A 17609-nucleotide genomic window follows, 5' to 3' on the forward strand; every position below is an offset into this window, starting at 1 on the left:
ACGAGAGCCTAGCATCACCATGGTGAGGGACATGGACTGGAGGAGGGAGTCATGCCTCAGTCAGAACCATGGAATACCCTTCTCACACTCATTTGGAAAGAGACATCCTGATGGAGTTGCTGAAACTGTAAGCTGCAAATCCAAGGTCTAAGGTGTAAGCAAAACCTCTGGAAAACGGTTCTGGCACAATTTAAATGAGATCACATTATATCAGTAGCATGAATACGGCCAATGCTGTGCATGGAGCTGGTCTCACACACACACACACACACACACACACACACACACACTGGACAAGGGCCTGGCTCAGTGCTTGCTCCCCACACATCCACTCACTATATTTCTCACTAACTGTGACACAGAGGAAAACAACAGTTTGACAATGTGATGGTTTTGAAAAAGAGGCCTGGGCTGGAGTGATGGCAGGGGTTAAGAGCACTGACTGCTTTTCCAGAGGACCCAGGTTCAATGCCCTCTTCTGGCCACTGTGGGCACATACACACAGGTAAATCAACCATAAACATAAAAATAAATCTTTAGAATATAGCAAAATAAACCATAGGCTCATAATATTTGAATGTCTGTTCCACAGTTGATGGAACTGTTTGGGAAGGATTGGGAGGTGTGGCCTTGTTGGAAGAGGTGTGTCTTTAGGGGTGGGCTTTGAGGTTTCAAAGACCCGTGCCATTCTCAGTTTGTCTCTCTGACTCCTGCCTGTGGATTATATGTGAGCTCTCAGCTACTGCTTCCAGTTTGGTAGCTGCCTGATGGCTCCTGTCATGGGCACACCCTCTGAAACTGTAACCTTTTATTGAATGATGTCTTCTATAAGTTGCCTTGGTCAGTGGTGTTTTGTCACATCAATAGAAAAGTAAGACAGACATTAAGTGACAAGGTAGAATCTATCTCTGAGCCATCTGGCTCCAGGTCCAGAACTTTCAACACCTTAGCTACCACAGAGGAGTGAGAGAGTGATGGTCGGGAAATAGCAAACCTGAGAAAGTCTGAACTATTCCTAGTTTAGCAAGTGAGAGCCACCTGGGCTGAGAGAACGAGTCAGTGTGAATACACTTGCTGCATAAATACAAGAACCTGCTTTCAGATCCCCAACACCTACAGAAAAGAAAGGCTGAGTAGAGTCATAAGTGCACCTGTAACCCTAGAGTTGTGTGGAGCAGAGACACCAGAATTGCTGGTGGCCACAGAGACTGTGCAGGATGCCTAAGGTTCTCTGGCCTTCATATATCTATGCATATCACGCTTTCATATGCACACACGCGCACACACACAAACACCGCAAAAGTGGATGGGGCAGAAAAAGGGTCACTGAAAGAGGAAGTGCTGTCATTTATTCTGTAAGTACAGTGGCTAGGCCACTCACTTTTCCTGCTGCTGGAAATACGGGGCCAGAATTAAAGCACTGGCTCGGTTGCTGGAACTCAGCTCTCACGTCAGCAGGCCCAGTGAAAAAGTGTGTGTTACTAAGACGGTAACAGGCACAGTCCAGATCCATCCTGGGGCTCTTCCTCCTGCCTGGGAGCCTGATGGAGGTGGCCAAAGTCGGTCACAACAAGCTCTAGCCATGGGAAGGAAGAAGAGAAGGTCACATGCCCCTACTCATCCTCAAAGAAAGCTTGGCAATGTCTGTCAGATCTATGAACTTAAAGGGTATGTATGTGTGGGAGAGGTGACTTCAGTGTCTGCCACATATCCCTGGGAGTGACGCCATGCATCCCCAAAGTACAGATAAATGAGGTACGTCAGGGTTAAAACTAAAGCCTGCAGCAGATGACTCAAGTCGAGGTCCCTGTCCCACCCTGTCCTGCCCCAGACAAGCTCCTGAGGGCAGATTCCTAAGTCAAACCTTCATAGCCTGTTCCTACCTCCTCTCCCTTACTCCATATCCTTTGCTCCTCCACCCCTTCCCCTGCAGTTCTCCAAGGCAACCCAGAGGAGCAACTCCTCATTCAGTAAAATACTCAGGATGCTGCAGGCACTAGAGACAAGGAGGGTGGGCCAAACAGCCTGACCCCCAAGGATCTGAGGAGCTAGTGGTGACTTGTAATTAGAGTCGCAAATACATGTTTAAGGCCCCACAAGAGCCATCTATGGTCAGGAGCTGAGAACACAGAAGTCTAGCCAGCGAAGCAGTATGCCTTGAAGCCTTAAGTGGGAACAGGAATAACAGGAGAGTCAGGGGGATGCCTTAGGAGAGCCTGGACAGAGTGTATAAAGGCCCTTTGGTCACCTCTCCTCTCTTTTCCTCCTCTTCTTCCTGTTCCCCTCCTCACCCCTTTCTCCTCCCTCCCTGAGCCCCTCAGGTATTTTGATGGTTTATACCTTTGTCCTCTGCCCAGGAAGGAAATTCTGTGAGGTTTTATAATATTGGCTTTGCAGTGGTTTCCAGGACCTTTCCAGAAAAGTGTGGCTCTTAAGGGATAAACAATATAGCTGAAGAAATATCGCTATCTTCTCAGGGATGAATTTGTGTCCAAAGACACAATGCTGGTGGCACCTGAGCTGTGCCTGAAAAGTGTAACCCTGTAGACTCTGGGGCCCAGGAGCACTCTGAGGAGAGGCCTTAACAAGTGCCAACCCTGGGTGTTTCTGGGATACACAGGAAGTAGGAAAAGGGAACTGCTATCCTCGTTCTAAACGCTCATACTTCCTGAGAGCGAACCTGGAGAGCTGCATTGTTAGAGCTGTCCCTTCAAAGGTCCACTTTGTCACCTCCAATAGGCAGGGTCAGTCTGAGCCACCACATAATGACAGTCATCTCCACTAAGACAAACACAGAACAGTGGGAGAGAATTAAAGTCAGGACTCAGAACTCTGAGGCTCCAGGGCTGCGTGTGAGGCTCCTATCAAAATAATCCAGTTATGCGATGAGTTTTGGTGTGTTTTGCCTCATGTCTGAATCATCTGCCACAGTGACTCAGGATGACAGGACAGTTAGTGAGACAACCCAACCCGGCCTAGCAAGACGATCCAGCCTGGCAGGCTTTAGAAATTTTGAAACACAAAGTTCACAGAAATGCTATTTTTAAAAGACGTATTTAGAAATAAAATCATATGTAGACACAATGTAACCCTGGAAGGGCTGGTTAGAAGATTTCCATTTCTTCTTGTTACACACATTTTCAAAAGGTTCAGTGGCCACCAAAGATGCCTTCTAAGGTAACAGCTATACTGGCCCCCGAGTGAAATCTCGAGCTCCAAATCAGTTCGTTGAGAATTTTCAATGTGGCCAGATGTGGTGGTGCACGCCTTTAATCCCAATCTCTAGGAGGCAGAGGCAGGCCAGACTCCATGAGTTCGAAGCCAGCCTGGTCTACAAAGCAAGTACCAAGACAACCAGGGCTCCATAGAGAAACCTTATCTCAAAAGGGGGGAGGGCAACAAAAAGTTTTCGATGCTTTTCTTCTTCCATACATTTTCAGTTTTCTAAAAACTGTCTGGAGCAGGTGATAGACCATGTCTAGCCAGCCCATGTCTAGGACCGAGTCAGTTGCGAAAAGACAGGCAAAGCACAGGTTCAAGATTAAGTCTGCCCTGGGTACCCCGAGCAGGGCTACTTTACAGTCCCTTCCTGCTCTACACCAACCCAACGCCAAGCAGGAGATGCTCGGGCACAGTATACACACACTCCATCTGCTCACCCCCAGCAGAAGAGGACCTGACAGGACATTATAGCAAGCAAGCCCCACAAGTGTCAGAGCAGAAATAAGGTCCCTCGTGACAGCAGGGGTCTCAGCTCTAAGATCAAAAGATCTTCCTCCTTGGCCACTGGCATCTAAAGACTCCCACTCAGGAGAGGGCATGTCCTACCCTCTCCTGCAGAGTACAGCAGATGGGTTGGGATGATGGACCCACCAACAGCTATCTATCTGTAAAGGGTGATTACAGGACGCCAACAGTCAGATGGTGAGCAGATCCCGCAGCGGCGCTGAAGACCCGAATGTCCCTAATTCTGAAAGCAAAATCCCAAGACTAACCTGAATTGGAATTCATAAACAATGTCATTATCTCCATGATTTTAACAATCAATATAATTCCCTAATCAAAATCAAACAGGGAAATTAAAAATAAAAGCAATTTATAGGTGTATGTATTTCTACATAACTATGTATTTCTGTACTTGGAAACAAAGAGTCTCTGTGAATTTCCCAGTGCCCCTGTGTGGGTCACTACTGCTCTCCCCCATAGTAGCCACAAGCCACAGAGCTTCTCAGCCACAATGAAATGGCTCCTCTCAGCTCTGCTACAAAAATCAGACCCCACTTCATCCCAGTCACTCACGTTCTGACTGTAGGGGAGGAATCAGGAGGCAGGGTTCAGGCTAGCCCGTTCTTACTCCACAAGCAAGTCATGAGGCTTCTATTGGGATGAACATGGATGTAGATGAACCCCTGTGGCTTCTGAGATATGCAGTCTCCTCCCACAGTGCTTGGCCACATATGCTGTAGACAGAGCCCACAGAGTGCACAGAGCAAGGAAGCCTCTGGCAGCTTCATTTCCTCGAAATCCCCAGGTCAAGAGGTCAAATTTATTTCTTTCATTGTTCCCCTTGTCACTCAGACCTGTCTTTCCTTCCCTTGCCATATGTAATGATGCCTAACAAATGTCCTGGGCAACTCAGCCTTGCCAAGAACTCTCTACCACTGCCCATCAAAGACAGTGTAGACAGCGACACAACATGTCCTTGCAGCCCTGGGAATACTCAATAGTCAGTCCCCTCCTGAACATCTGGGGTATGGGAGAATGGTGGGAAAAAGCAGGCATCAGGGAAAACCCCAAAATCTACTTTGGAGTCCAGATCCTTAACCTAGGTTTCTATCTTACAGGATAAAATAAGGGGGTTCATTGGGTGGACCAACAAACTCCAGGAAGCCACCCATGGATTGTCCCCATGGACCCTTCCCTGTGTGGTCACAACCATCCTACCTTCCTGGGCTTAACCCAGGAGTATCCTAGGGTCTCCCAGAGGAAAACCAGCCACAGCCTCTTGCAAATCATCTCCTGCCTGGTCCCCAGAAGCCACTGGATGCTTGATAAGGGAGGGCTGTGCTCCCTCCCTTACTATAGGCATTGCTTCCAGACAGCAGGATCGCACTCTAAAGCAGAGGGTAAGGTTGGACATGAGGAGGAGTGTCAGCCATGGTAGCACCTTCTCTACACAATCCTAACTCCTGCTTTTTGTTCTTGTGTTTGCTTTTAAGAGTCAGGAGCAAGCATCTGAAAGATTTCGACCCCCACGGTGTCTAGAAGTCGGTTAATGGGCCTGAGGACCTTGCAAAGTCCTGAGGGGGTAGAGAACCAGTGAGTCCTACTTGGGTAGAGAGTGAGAGCTGCTCAGAGAGATGAGGCAGAGACTCACCACAAGCTCAGGGACTGCTCGAAATAGTGAGCTGAGTGCGAAGTGAGGAAGGTGAGGTAGGTGGTGGTTTCGGGGTCTGCAGAGTGCAGCTGGCTGGAGAAGAGGGTCTGGAGGAAGCCACAGTGGAAGGCTACCCCTGATGATGTAGCACAGGTCCAGCTCCTGGACTACCCTCTGGCCAGAGGGAAACATGATGAATACAGATTCCTGCCCAGTGCATGAGGAGTTGGAAGCCAGAGGGGGAAGGATGGAGAGGGCACACCCATGGGCTGTGTGTGCACCTGCATGGGAGGACAGGCCTCCAAGTCTCTGGGTTAGGAGGGAAGGCTTAAGGGAGGTGCAGAGTGAGTGTGACCCCCCAAGAGGCTTCAGTGGGGTCACTAGGGAAGTCTGATCCAAACCAGACCCTCCTGTGCCCCTGAGCATGCTCCCTGAGGGTGACCCCTTGATGGGGACAAGCCAGGCAGTCCTGCCAGTGTCCAAACCCTCTGGGGACTGAGGCTCATATCCACCTGCGGGAAAGAAGCTGCCTCTTTTAAAACCACAGGATGCACACGAGTAGTTCAGGTATTTGGGGTTGGTTGACTGGTTTATGGGTTGTTTTGTTTCTTTGGGGTATTTTCTTTGAAACGGGATCTTCATTATGTAGCCCAGGCTAGCTTAGAACTTGCAGTTCTCCTGCCTCAGCACTCTGTGGTAGGATCCCAGAATATCCCTCATAACCAGGGCTCATCCTATAGTTTTTATTTTCAGTGCTGGGCTAGCACCCAGGACCTCATGCATGCTATACAAGCTCGTGTATGGGACTTTAGAGACCGTATACCTCTCCACTTTGCCCAGGCTCTGCTCCTGCCTTCCCTCGGTGTAACCTGACTGGCTCAAAAGAGTGATCAGCGCAGCCATGGCTGAACACAGCAGAGGACTAGGCGAGGCCCATGTGCCCAGACCTACAGTTGCTTCCCTAGACTCCTCCCAGTCCTGTTTTCAAACTGGAGAGCTGTCTCCAAATAGTTTTTCTGTCTCTAGACTTCAGCCTCCTCACCTGTAAAAATCTGAGATCCTGCCAGCTGATATGACCAGGCCAAAGGACCACTCAGATGGCTACATTCTAGTTGCCTTAAGCTTTATAAGTCTCTGCCAAGATCCAGCTGAGCCTAAGATTGCCATATTTCTCTGTAACTCTCAACCTCAATGGTCTGTGGGAATCTCCCAGGTTCACTGTTCAGTATGCCACAGGGAATGTTTTCTTTTCTTTTTTCCCAAGACCCATCAGGTCACTGACCCAGAATCCCATCTTCTCAGGCTTCTTCTCCGTTGACCCCAGACATCCATGACAGCTATCTGGTCATCTGCATGAGGCCCAGTCCAGCAGTCAGGCATGGCATGTCTGGAGAGAGTTCATGGTGAGGACTGAGGTGCCAGAGAGAGGCCAAGTCCTAGAAACAGAGTTGATGGCAATCCTTCCACTAAAGCATGTTACTGTCATTTAGTAGAATAGCCAGCAGAGGGCGCTGTAGGACAAGGTCAGGAGGCACTTAGACAAAGCTGGGGAAAATCAAATGGTTGGGCACAAATGGAGACAAATTATATCTAGACAGGCTAGGGAAGGCTCGCTCATCTCCTCTCTGGTTTACCCCTCCTCACCTGCCACACAGCACTTTCTTTTTTAGTGGAGTTGACGGCTTGTAGCCCTTAACAGCTCCAATGTTCCTCTTCCAAAAACAGCATCATGATCCAGGAGAGGAGAACATATAAACTTCCTCAGACCCATATGGGAAGGCGGACACAGAACATTAGGGGATACAGCGCATGAGGAGTGAGAGCCAGAGGAGGAGGGGAGGGACAGGACACCCATGGGCTGTGTGTGCGCCTGCGTCTGCGCCCAGTGGGTTAGAAGGAAAGGCTTTAGGGAAGCCTAGCGTGAGCGTGACCCCCAAGAGGCTTCAGTGGGGGCTCTAGGGGAGTCTGGTCCAAATCACACCCTCTTGCTTTCTGTGTGCCAGGGCCCCAGTCCTCATTCCTCATCCTGATTCCCCTCAGGAAAGTTCACACTCTTGTACAGATGTGCCAGGTGTGTGTGTAGCTTCTCCGGATGCTTAGACTACTCTGGAGAACAGGGTCAGGAGACAGCAGTGGTGAGTAACATTGGGTTACCCACTGTCTCTGGTCACTTTTGTCTGTCAGCCCCCAACCAGAGGACTCTGAACCCCAGCCACCCCCTTAGGTCAGATAAGACTAAACCCAGAGCAAAGAGGATACACATGGGCTGTGTGTGACAGAGGCAGCCAGAGAGTCAGGTGGCCAACCTTCCATAAGTCATGCGTCAATGACTCAGGCCCAACAGAGCTAACAGCACACCTGAGGTTGTTTGAGCTCAAAGCAAACAAGTTCCGCTCTCTCATGGATGAGGAAGTGTGCCTTCCACACACTAATTTCTCAGGGCAGGTGGGGAGGGCAGGAGAGGAAGCCCACTATGGGAATCACTTGGGGACCTCAAGTTAGAAAATGGGGACCTTAGTCCCAGCTTGATCCCTATCGCCTGTGTGATTTTGGACAAACTTCTTAACTTTCTAGGTCTCTGCTTCCTTGTGCAGAAAAAACAGATCTCCATATGTCACATAGTAGCTGAGATTCCCTTCCAGAAGACAGAAACATGGCAGCCCTCCTGGCTCATCCTTCTCTTTCTCCCAGATGCTCAGCTCCTGGGACAGCTCGGGAACTCCCAAGCAAGTCCTCCAGTCCTGCTACTTCTTAAGTTTGGCAATATTCCCAAATTTGTGGTCTCTAGTATAAAGAATGCCTATACACACACACACACACACACACACACACACACACACACACCATAGAGACAAACTCTGAGAAACTCACATACCTTGTCTGATGAGTCTACCTCAACAAAGAATGACTGAATACTGGCTCACCGTTCTGCCCCAGGGTGGAAGCCATGGGGTGTTGATGGCATAGGCAGTAGCTGGAGCTGGCACCTCCGGAGTTGACAGCACAGGGCTGCTGGGGACCAGTGTATTTACCCACATGGAGCTTTCTAGAGTCCTGGAGGGGCTGAGAGAACCCTGAGCCAAGAGAACCATGCCATCCCTGGTCAAGGAGGGTGGGGAGGTCTGTGTGGTAAGACTAGTCTGGCAGTGATGAGGAAGGGTCACCAGGCCCAAAAGTAGATCCCTGTCTCCAGAGACAGGCAAGCTAGTAGAGCCAGCAGCAGCCATAGGTAAGGTAAAATCTAGGGTCAGGGAGCCTCCCATCCATGAAACACAAGACATCAACAACTGCCCTATGTCCACCTGCCTCAAGACTGTCTCTTCTGAAAGGAAGAGGAAAGAAAGAAAGAAAGAAAGAAAGAAAGAAAGAAAGAAAGAAAGAAAGAAAGAAAGAAAGAAAGAAAGAAAGGAGGGAGGGAAGGAGGAAGAAAGAAAGAAAGAAAGAAAGAAAGAAAGAAAGAAAGAAAGAAAGAAAGAAAGAAAGAAAGAAAGAAAGAAAGAAAGAAAGAGGGAAAGGAGGGAGGGAAGGAGGAAGGAAGGAAGGGAGGAAGGGAGGAAGGGAGGAAGGAAGGAAGGAAGGAAGGAAGGAAGGAAAGAAGGAAGTGGGGCTTTTGTGTGTTTACCACAATCAAGGCAAAGTAGGACCTCCAAATTGTGGGCCTCTACCTGTGGGGCAGGGTGCAGAAACATGGAAGTATACATGGGCATACAGTCCAAGAAGTGAGCTGGCTGCTGCCTGCCTACCTAATAAGAGTCTAGTGAGACATCCCTGGGCCAAGGAACCAGGATGTCTCTATCCACAGCACCCCCAGCCAAGCCAGACAGTAAATGACCAATGGTAATTGGGGGAGTGAGGGGGGCTCCTTTCATGTGAACTCTCAGGCAAGCCTCCAGAGCTACACATAGTGAAGAGCCCCAAGGACATGGAACAGGACCACAGTCACCACCCATCCAGCAATACTGATCATGCCCATAGTTCAAGGCCTGTCCTTTGATCTCCTGGACCTGCCAGACACTTAGCTTACCCACCCCACCCCCCAAGTCCCCCTCAAATACATTACTGTCTCTTAATAGGAGGATGTAAGTGGTTCTGCCCCATCCACTCAGAGACTCCAGGGAGGCTTACCCACGAGAAATGACGAGTCATACACCTCTCCTCAGACAAAGCTTGGACTAGGAGAGGCCGGCCCTCCTGCTCTTTCCACATACATACCCCTGTACCCCGGCTCCTCAAACTCAAGAGACAGCAAACAGGTAAGTTGTGACGGCCTGGGAGGGACAGGGATCTAGGGTCATGGCTATGCTAGGCCGGAGGGCATCCAGCCTCCGCCTTCACTACATCATCCCCTCTTCTGGGCCCTCGGGCACAAGATGGTAGGAAAATTGGAGTTGAAAGGCCAAGAAATTAGAACCCAAGATGCAGGGTGATGGGGGTAAAAAGGCCTTTGTTCCTCCCCTCTGAGTGTCTCAGGGTCCCCTGGGGCCATAAGGAAACCAGGGCCCCTCCCTTCTGTGCACACACTCACGTCAGTACAGCTGTAGTTTGTTGGCCGAAAGTACTTTCCCAATTACGTCCATCTTACCCAGCAAGATGGAGATGCCTGCCTGGGGCAAGGTACTGATTTCCTAACCTCCCAGCTCTGGGCCTCCCAGGGGTCTGCTGACCTGTCTTTCATGGCTTTCAAGCCCTGGGTGTCACCTACAACCTAGGTTCCATAGTAGAAAGCCAGAGGTCTGTGTAAGCCTTGAGGGAGATGAACAGGGAGGGGCCTGGCTGCCTGCTACCTGGGAAACAGGGATGAGCCAATCAGAATCTGTGATCTATGGCCACTCATATCTTTCTCCACATATTTCTCCAAGTCCTTCAAAGTGTTTCTTTAAGACAGCCCTGCAGAAGACAGTACATTGTCCTGCATGTACATAAGCGTGCACACATATACCTGCATGCATACCCACATGCCTGCATGCCTATGTCCAAGGCATGGGTGTTGGGTGTTGGCCTAGAAAGCATGGACCAAAATCCTCAGCAGAAAATGGGGTAAGGTCTATGGTAACTGGAGGTCTGTGGTTTGCTCAGGAACACCAACAGACAGATCGGGGGTCCTGGGATTCCAGCCACTCGCTGACAGATGGACATGACATCAGCTGCATCTTGGAAGAGGCTTCAAAAGGACACAAAGAGGTTCCTGTGATGATAGCCAGTATCACACCAAAACAGAGTCAACAGCTGAGGTGGGGTGGAAGTGTCCACCAGCCCTGAGGAGAGCCTCCTGGCCTGGAGTGGGTTGAAACAAGTAGGACTCTGGTGTGGCCTTTAAGACTGATGGTCTCCAGATGCGGTAGTTCTCTAATTATACTGAATGTGAGGATAATTTCTAAAAAGTCCTAAAAACTTTCTTGCTCGTTCTGAGTGCTAAAAGCTGCTGGTTTAGGCGATTAACACCTGTAGCCTAACAGCAGGGGGGATTCAGTAATTTTATTCTATCTCAGCAGGAGCTGTGTGGCTCTAACTTTCAGCCTGCTAGGTGAAGTCGCAGGAAGAAAAAGGAACACTTTGAAAAGTGAATGTAGCATTTATTTCTAAGTTGTAAAAAGTTTCCTAGGGACGCTCTCTAAGAAAAGGGAAAGGGGAATGATCACGGTGATCCTACCGGGGACAAGGGAAATCCGTGCTCCGCTCCTTGTCCTCAATACCTATACGTCTTTCAGAATACATGATCGCATGGTTAAAAGTTCATCACAGCCAGGCGTGGTGGCGCACGCCTTTAATCCCAGCACTTGAGAGGCAGAGGCAGGCGGATTTCTGAGTTCGAGGCCAGCCTGGTCTACAAAGTGAGTTCCAAAACAGCCAGGGCTACACAGAGAAACCCTGTCTCAAAAAACCAAAAAAAAACAAAACAAAAAAAAAAAAAAAAAAAAAAGTTCATCACAAGTTCACACATATTCAAATCATAAGTCGAATAAGGAGCTCACAACAGCAAAGGTTTACATGCAGATCCATTAGGAGTAATTGCCCCACTAAACCTTCATCACCTGTCACAGCTCCACAGGGTCAGGGAGAGTTAAAAATCATAACTAACTTATTAGTGACGTTTTGTATAGATAAACCCAGTCAATATTTTATCTTCTGTCTTAATGCCTATAATAAATCATCAGTTCCCTTTGTATGACCTTTGGTTAATGCTTTTATAGCCTCTTGGAACATGCTCTGAGGAGTAGGTGCCTGCTTACTATCAGAAGTGACACTAGAGACCAGCAGAGTTCTCACTGCAGTTTTGACTATCAGAAAAGGACCTAATAGCAGCCCCGCTATAAAAGAGCTTAATAAATACTGATATAATTTTAGGAATTCTTATAGGATCGTCATTCAGAATTAAGAAGTCATCTATTTGTCTATATAGCATCACTACAAGACAGTTCATCTCCATTGTTCTGCAGAGATCTGCTCAAAAGGGTGGGCTAATACCTAGTGCTGTTATACCAGGAAAAGCATATTAATAGCAGGAATCTTTCCTAAAATGGTTTTCCCCTGGGCCTTGCCTATTGGAGCAAATCTGTCATGGATTATTTACTAATCCAAAGCAGACTCATCTCAGGAAGATCACCTGCAAGTTATAAGCTTGTTGGCTCCTGACACTGAGGGCAACACCACATGACCTCTCTATACCACATGACCCCCTCTAGCCTCACTGAGGGCAGCCTGGGCTTATGACCTCTGCAGATCTCTGGGGAAGAAATTCACCCTGTGCTGAGAACCACCCTCGGGGTCAGCAAGGTTACAGGTTACCCTGCAGTGGAGGCCTTCCTCCAGAGCTCCTGAAGCCCCTCCAGCTCTGGATAGGTAAGGCAAGACACACTTGATATTATGGGAACATCTGCAGTCCCCCAGACAGGCATAGAGGTCTCTGGGAGGGAGAATCTAGACAGTCAGCAGTCTACCAGGCCAGAGCCAGGCTCTTGAGGACTGCCTCCGTCCCCAGCTTGCCCTCCCTCTCCTGGCAGGTGGAAGAGCACATTGAGCACACGGAAGCAAGAAAAGGTGACCCTCTGAATGAACCTGGGGGGTAGAAGCTCCGTATCTCTGCCCGCAGAGACGTGGGAGGAGCGCATGCGCGTATACACGCATGCGCTCACGCACACACAATCCCCTCTCAGCCTCCTACAGGCCTATAGACCTTGACTATTCTTCCCCACCGCTATCCTGTCCGGCTAGCATTTGTCTTGTGGTGTCTATTCAGATAGCCAAAGCCACTCTCCTCTCATAGTCCCTCCTGCCTCCAGCTGCCTCCCCTCTGTCACACCTTCTACCTCTGCCTCTTGAGCCTTTACTCTGAAGGGAAGATGAAACCATGGACATCCAGTGGCCCATTTCCACGAGAGCACACATTCAGCAGGTTCCCACAGAGTGAGTCAAACACCAGTCCTCTGGGGAAAGAGTCTGGGAGTTGTTGATGAGGGTTCCAGAGTAGCCACAGCCTTCCACTCAGTAGAGCTCCTGCACCTGACAGGGAAGATGGGGTCATAGTGTGTCGTAGTGTGTGTCACATAGTATGTCCTGGGGATACCCAGTGCTCACCAGCCATTCCAGCATCAACTGAACACAAGAGTCTCTCATGGGCTAGGGATGTGTATGCTTCAGAAGGGCCAAGCAAGATTCAGGTTGACAAGTGCCTGTTTGCCTTTCACTTGATCCTCCCCACCCCAATCCCAACCCCCAAACTCCAGCATCCAAGACCCTGCTGGTAGGGACCCAGTAGGAGGGCAGAATGCCCTTGTAACTGCAAAAATGATAAAGAGTAAATCCTCAGCTGGGCCCAGGGTTTCTCCACATGTGTGCTAGGATGAATGATTTCACATGTCTTAGCATGTGGAGTAGGTGAACATGTCTGAGTATGTATATAGGTGCGCAGAATGGGAGTGTGTGCCTACGCATGCGTGTAAGAGTGAGAATTGGTACATGTGGCAATACATGCATGCAAAGGTTGAGAATGGGTGCACGTGTAGGAACATACATGTGAGTGTGTCAAATAGGTGTGTCTGAGAACACATGTGCATATAGAGTGGGTGCTAATGTCTGTGTAGGCATCATGAGAGTGGACAGATTTGGTATGTATGTCTAACTATGTATGTCAGGGTGCAGAAGGGGCACATGTGCTGAGCCTACAAGTATGCAGTATTGGTGTACACATCTGTGTTTACATGTGAGCGTGCATTGTGGATATCTGTGTACTAGTGAATGTACACAGCAGTAGCTCACGACCTCCTTGCTTAGAAACTTGTCAGGAGCATTCATGTTTGGAAGGAGATGTGTGATTAACAGTGTACGGGGTTGTCAGTTTCTGAATGGGGTCAAGGCGTCCAGGCTCAGACATGGGCTTGTCACAGTTGAGTGGCACATGTCACTAGGTGAAAGGCAGAGATTCTCTGGGGAAATCATGAAAGGGATTTCCTACCAATGTCTGCTGTCAGTGTTTCTACTTGACAAGTCACTGCCATCTATAGAATGTGTCCCTATGATGCCCATGCCTGGCTGTGTATTGAGAGGAGTCATTGTGTGTTACTGTGACACATGGGACATTTAAACGCTGACCTATCCCCATCCTAAATGTCCATGTCGCTTCTGATGCTAGTCATGCTTCAGGCCTTGAGAGGAGACCAAGCCCCCTGTCCTGGTTCTGCCTGGGCTCCCTGGTGGCCTCTGGTGGCTCATTCACACCAGCCATCACCAGAGTGAAAAGCCAGCAACCCCTTCCCCTGTCACCTGCATACTATCTGTGTGGCCAAGCTGTTCCCTTGTCCCTCAGCAATTTGGGTCACAGGTAACCCCACCCTGCATTCCTATCCCTGCTGCCCTCCTCTGAGGGTGGAGACAAAAAGATGTCATCTCCTCCCTTGTTCAGGACAGGGGCAGTAAGAATCAAGGAAGGACACCTAATCTACCCAGGCCAATTCCAGGACTTAGGCCGCCAAGGACCTCCTAAATCAAGGCAGTTGGGAAGTCAAGCAAACATGGGAGTTCAAGGTGGGGACTCGGTGCTTTAACAATAAACAATAAAACTATAAAAGAGTCTTTCGTAAATACCCAAAGAACCTGGGCTCTTCTTTATACACAAGTCTAGAATTGGTCAGTAAATTTCCCAGCTTTAAAGGAGAAATTGCTGGAGGGGTGATGAGAGTAGAATCCTAGTCTCTGGGTACCAAAGGGAGACAAAGAAGGCAGAGAGAGCAACTGGACCACCTAGTGCAGAGAGTAAGCAGCCTGATGCACTCCCCAACACCCTAGCCCACACACACACACCACACCACACACACACACACACACACACACACACACACACACACACACACACCACACACACACATCCGCTCTTACAACAAAACGGCCACTTTTCTCAGGAGCTCCGACCTGGATCATCCAAGGAGGCTTAGATGACAGGTGTGGACTCGTTAAAAGGGAGACAAGTCTGAGGCTGGGAAGATGCCTAAGTGATTAAGGGTACTAAGGACCCTTCCAGATGAACCGGGTTCAATTTCCAGCAACTCGGGTGGCAGCTCACAACCTCCACAACCCCAGTTCCTTGGCATCCAAAGCCCTTTTCTGACCTCCACAGGCACCAGGTACACAAGTAGTTCCCAGATATATTTGCAGGCAAAAATGCCCATACATGAAAATGAAATTTTAAATAAAATAAAAAAATTCAAAAGAGTTCTTTAGGCTTATGGTTTATTTTAGAAGTTTTTTCTCTCCTAAACAACCAAAGTAAGTGAAAGTTGGCATTTTAAAATGGAGAAACATTTCTAAACAGGTCTCGGCAGATGCTGATTCCCTGGGTTCTTAGGACCCCTTGGATGCATGGGTTCAGCCCCAGCCCTGCAGAGTCCAGCATAGTGATACACAGTTGCTGTCCAACACTCAGGAGGTGAAGGCAGAAGGTTGGAAGTTCAAGGTCATCCTCTGCTACCCAGAGACGTTGAGGCCAGCAGCCTGAGCTACACGAGGCTAAGTAGCTGGAGACAAGAAGACCAGAGAGATGGCTCAACGGTTAAGAGCGCTTGCTGAACAACCATGAAGACTGGAATTTGGATCCTATGTAACACACCAGGCATCTCTTGTCTACCTGTAACAGCTCTGAGGAGGCAGAGACAGAAAGAACGCAGTGGCTTTCTGGCTTCCAAGCTAACTGAAACCCAAGGAAGGCCCAGGAACAAGAACAGACCTTCTCACAAAGTAATAGGTGGAGTATGGTAGAGGGGCAGCTTAATACCTTCCAAGAAAACAAGCAGGCACGCACACATTCAGAAATAAGCAAACAGCTCAAAACAAAAAATAAAAGGCATGTCTATGAGTGCCTTCTTTGTTGGCAATGTCAGATGAGCAAAGGTTAGAGATGAGACAGAGTCACAGACCCTAGTTCTGATTGGATGGATGCAGAAGAAGGTGGATTCACGCCTGCATGGATGGAGGAAGAGTTGTCAGGCCATATAGGGCAGCCTGAATTGATGACAGCAGAGAAAAATCAAGCTTCAGGAATGGAGAATTCTGTGTCCCTTCCACCGGTGATCCCTCACTACCCGCTGACCTCACAGATTCTTTCCAGTGCTCTTCCCCACATTAGACACTTACTTCTTTAGATCAGGAAAGAGAAAGGGAGCCGGGCGTGGTGGCACACATCTTTAGTCCCAGCACTTGGCAGGCAGAGGCAGGCGGATTTCTGAGTTCGAGGCCAGCCTGGTCTACAAAGTGAGTTCCAGGACAACCAGGGCTACACAGAGAAACCCTGTCTCAAAATAAATAAATAAATAAATAAATAAATAAATAAATAAATAAATAAATAAATAAGATCTTTTTTCTGTGGTGGAACTTGGGCCTGTCTGGAACTCCCCTTGTGTCTGAACCCCCATCCACTGATGCTCGGGCAGTGTATGGCTTCAATGGTTCCTAGGTCACTTCTGCAGGTATACAATTAGCCACTCATTGAAGTTGGTACCGTTTTGTGGGTACTATTGATCTGCACTGCCACAGGGAGGCAGCTGGGACTTCCTTGGGTTAAAACCTATTGCACTGGCATGTCCCTACTGTGTCCTCAGCTGCCCCTACCTCCAGATACGGCTGTTTGTCTAGACTACAGAACCCCTCAAATAACTGAAGAGCCAATAGGGTGGACCACAAACTGTCATCATAAGGCCCTACTTGGCCTTGACCTTGGACCTTGACTACAGGGGCAGGGGCCGCACTCCAAGCCACTTCAAGAAGAGATTTTGCCATATATCAGGTCTCATAACTGCCCTCCAGGTAGGTCCATCATTTGTAGAATTTAAAGGTGTTCAGCCATTACACAGTGCTAGAACAACCTTGCCAGTCTTACAGAGTGGAAGCATGGGGCTAGGCCCAGGCAGCTGGGCACCAATGTCTTCACTCTAAACCACTAGGCAACACCTCCTCTGCCCAATGGCCTCATAAGAGTCCTCTGGCCTTTTCATGTCCTAAAAGATCAAGGAAGGCTGGGCAAAGGTTCTCGGCTTAAAGGAGGCTAAAGAATTATGACGATCAATTGCAACCGAGTTCTATTGCAGGGACATAACATAGTGCTGGGATCAGTGTTAGATCTACAAACACAGCTGGAATGAGAGCGCTAGATTAGAGGAAAGTTCTGTCTTGATGTAAACCTAAGATACAGATGGCTTTACTGCAGTAATATAAGAAAATATCCTGAGTCTTGGGAAATACTACTGAAGGATTTAGGATAATTGTCACAGTGGGGTCACTAACCTTCAAATGTTTCAGAAAAAGCAATCAAGCATCTAGACATACACACACACACACACACACACATGTAGGCATACATACATGTAGGCATACATACCTGAGTTCAAACAGGGACCCACATGGTAGAAAGAATCAATTCCTGCAAGGTTTCTTCTGACCTACACATCTGCACTACCGAGTGTGTGTGCATGTAAGCACATACAAACCTCACACATGCACACACATACACACCACAAAACATACAAATAAATATAGTAAAATTAAACATTTTAATGCTTGCAATAGATCAATCTTTGTTTTTAAATTAAAAGTATGTATAAAGTTAGTATCAGTATAGCTCTCATTTTGTAACTTTCATAAACTAGAAATGTATAGACACACACACACCGCCCCCAAATTCCCCACCCCCACCCCCACCCCCGTCCCTGCTCAGGAACTCTTCCCCTCTGCCCAGCCAGTCTGCTGA

The sequence above is a fragment of the Mus caroli genome, unplaced genomic scaffold (assembly GCF_978045245.1).
Source record: "Mus caroli unplaced genomic scaffold, Mus_caroli_1 scaffold_2, whole genome shotgun sequence".
Lineage (NCBI taxonomy): Eukaryota > Metazoa > Chordata > Mammalia > Rodentia > Muridae > Mus > Mus caroli.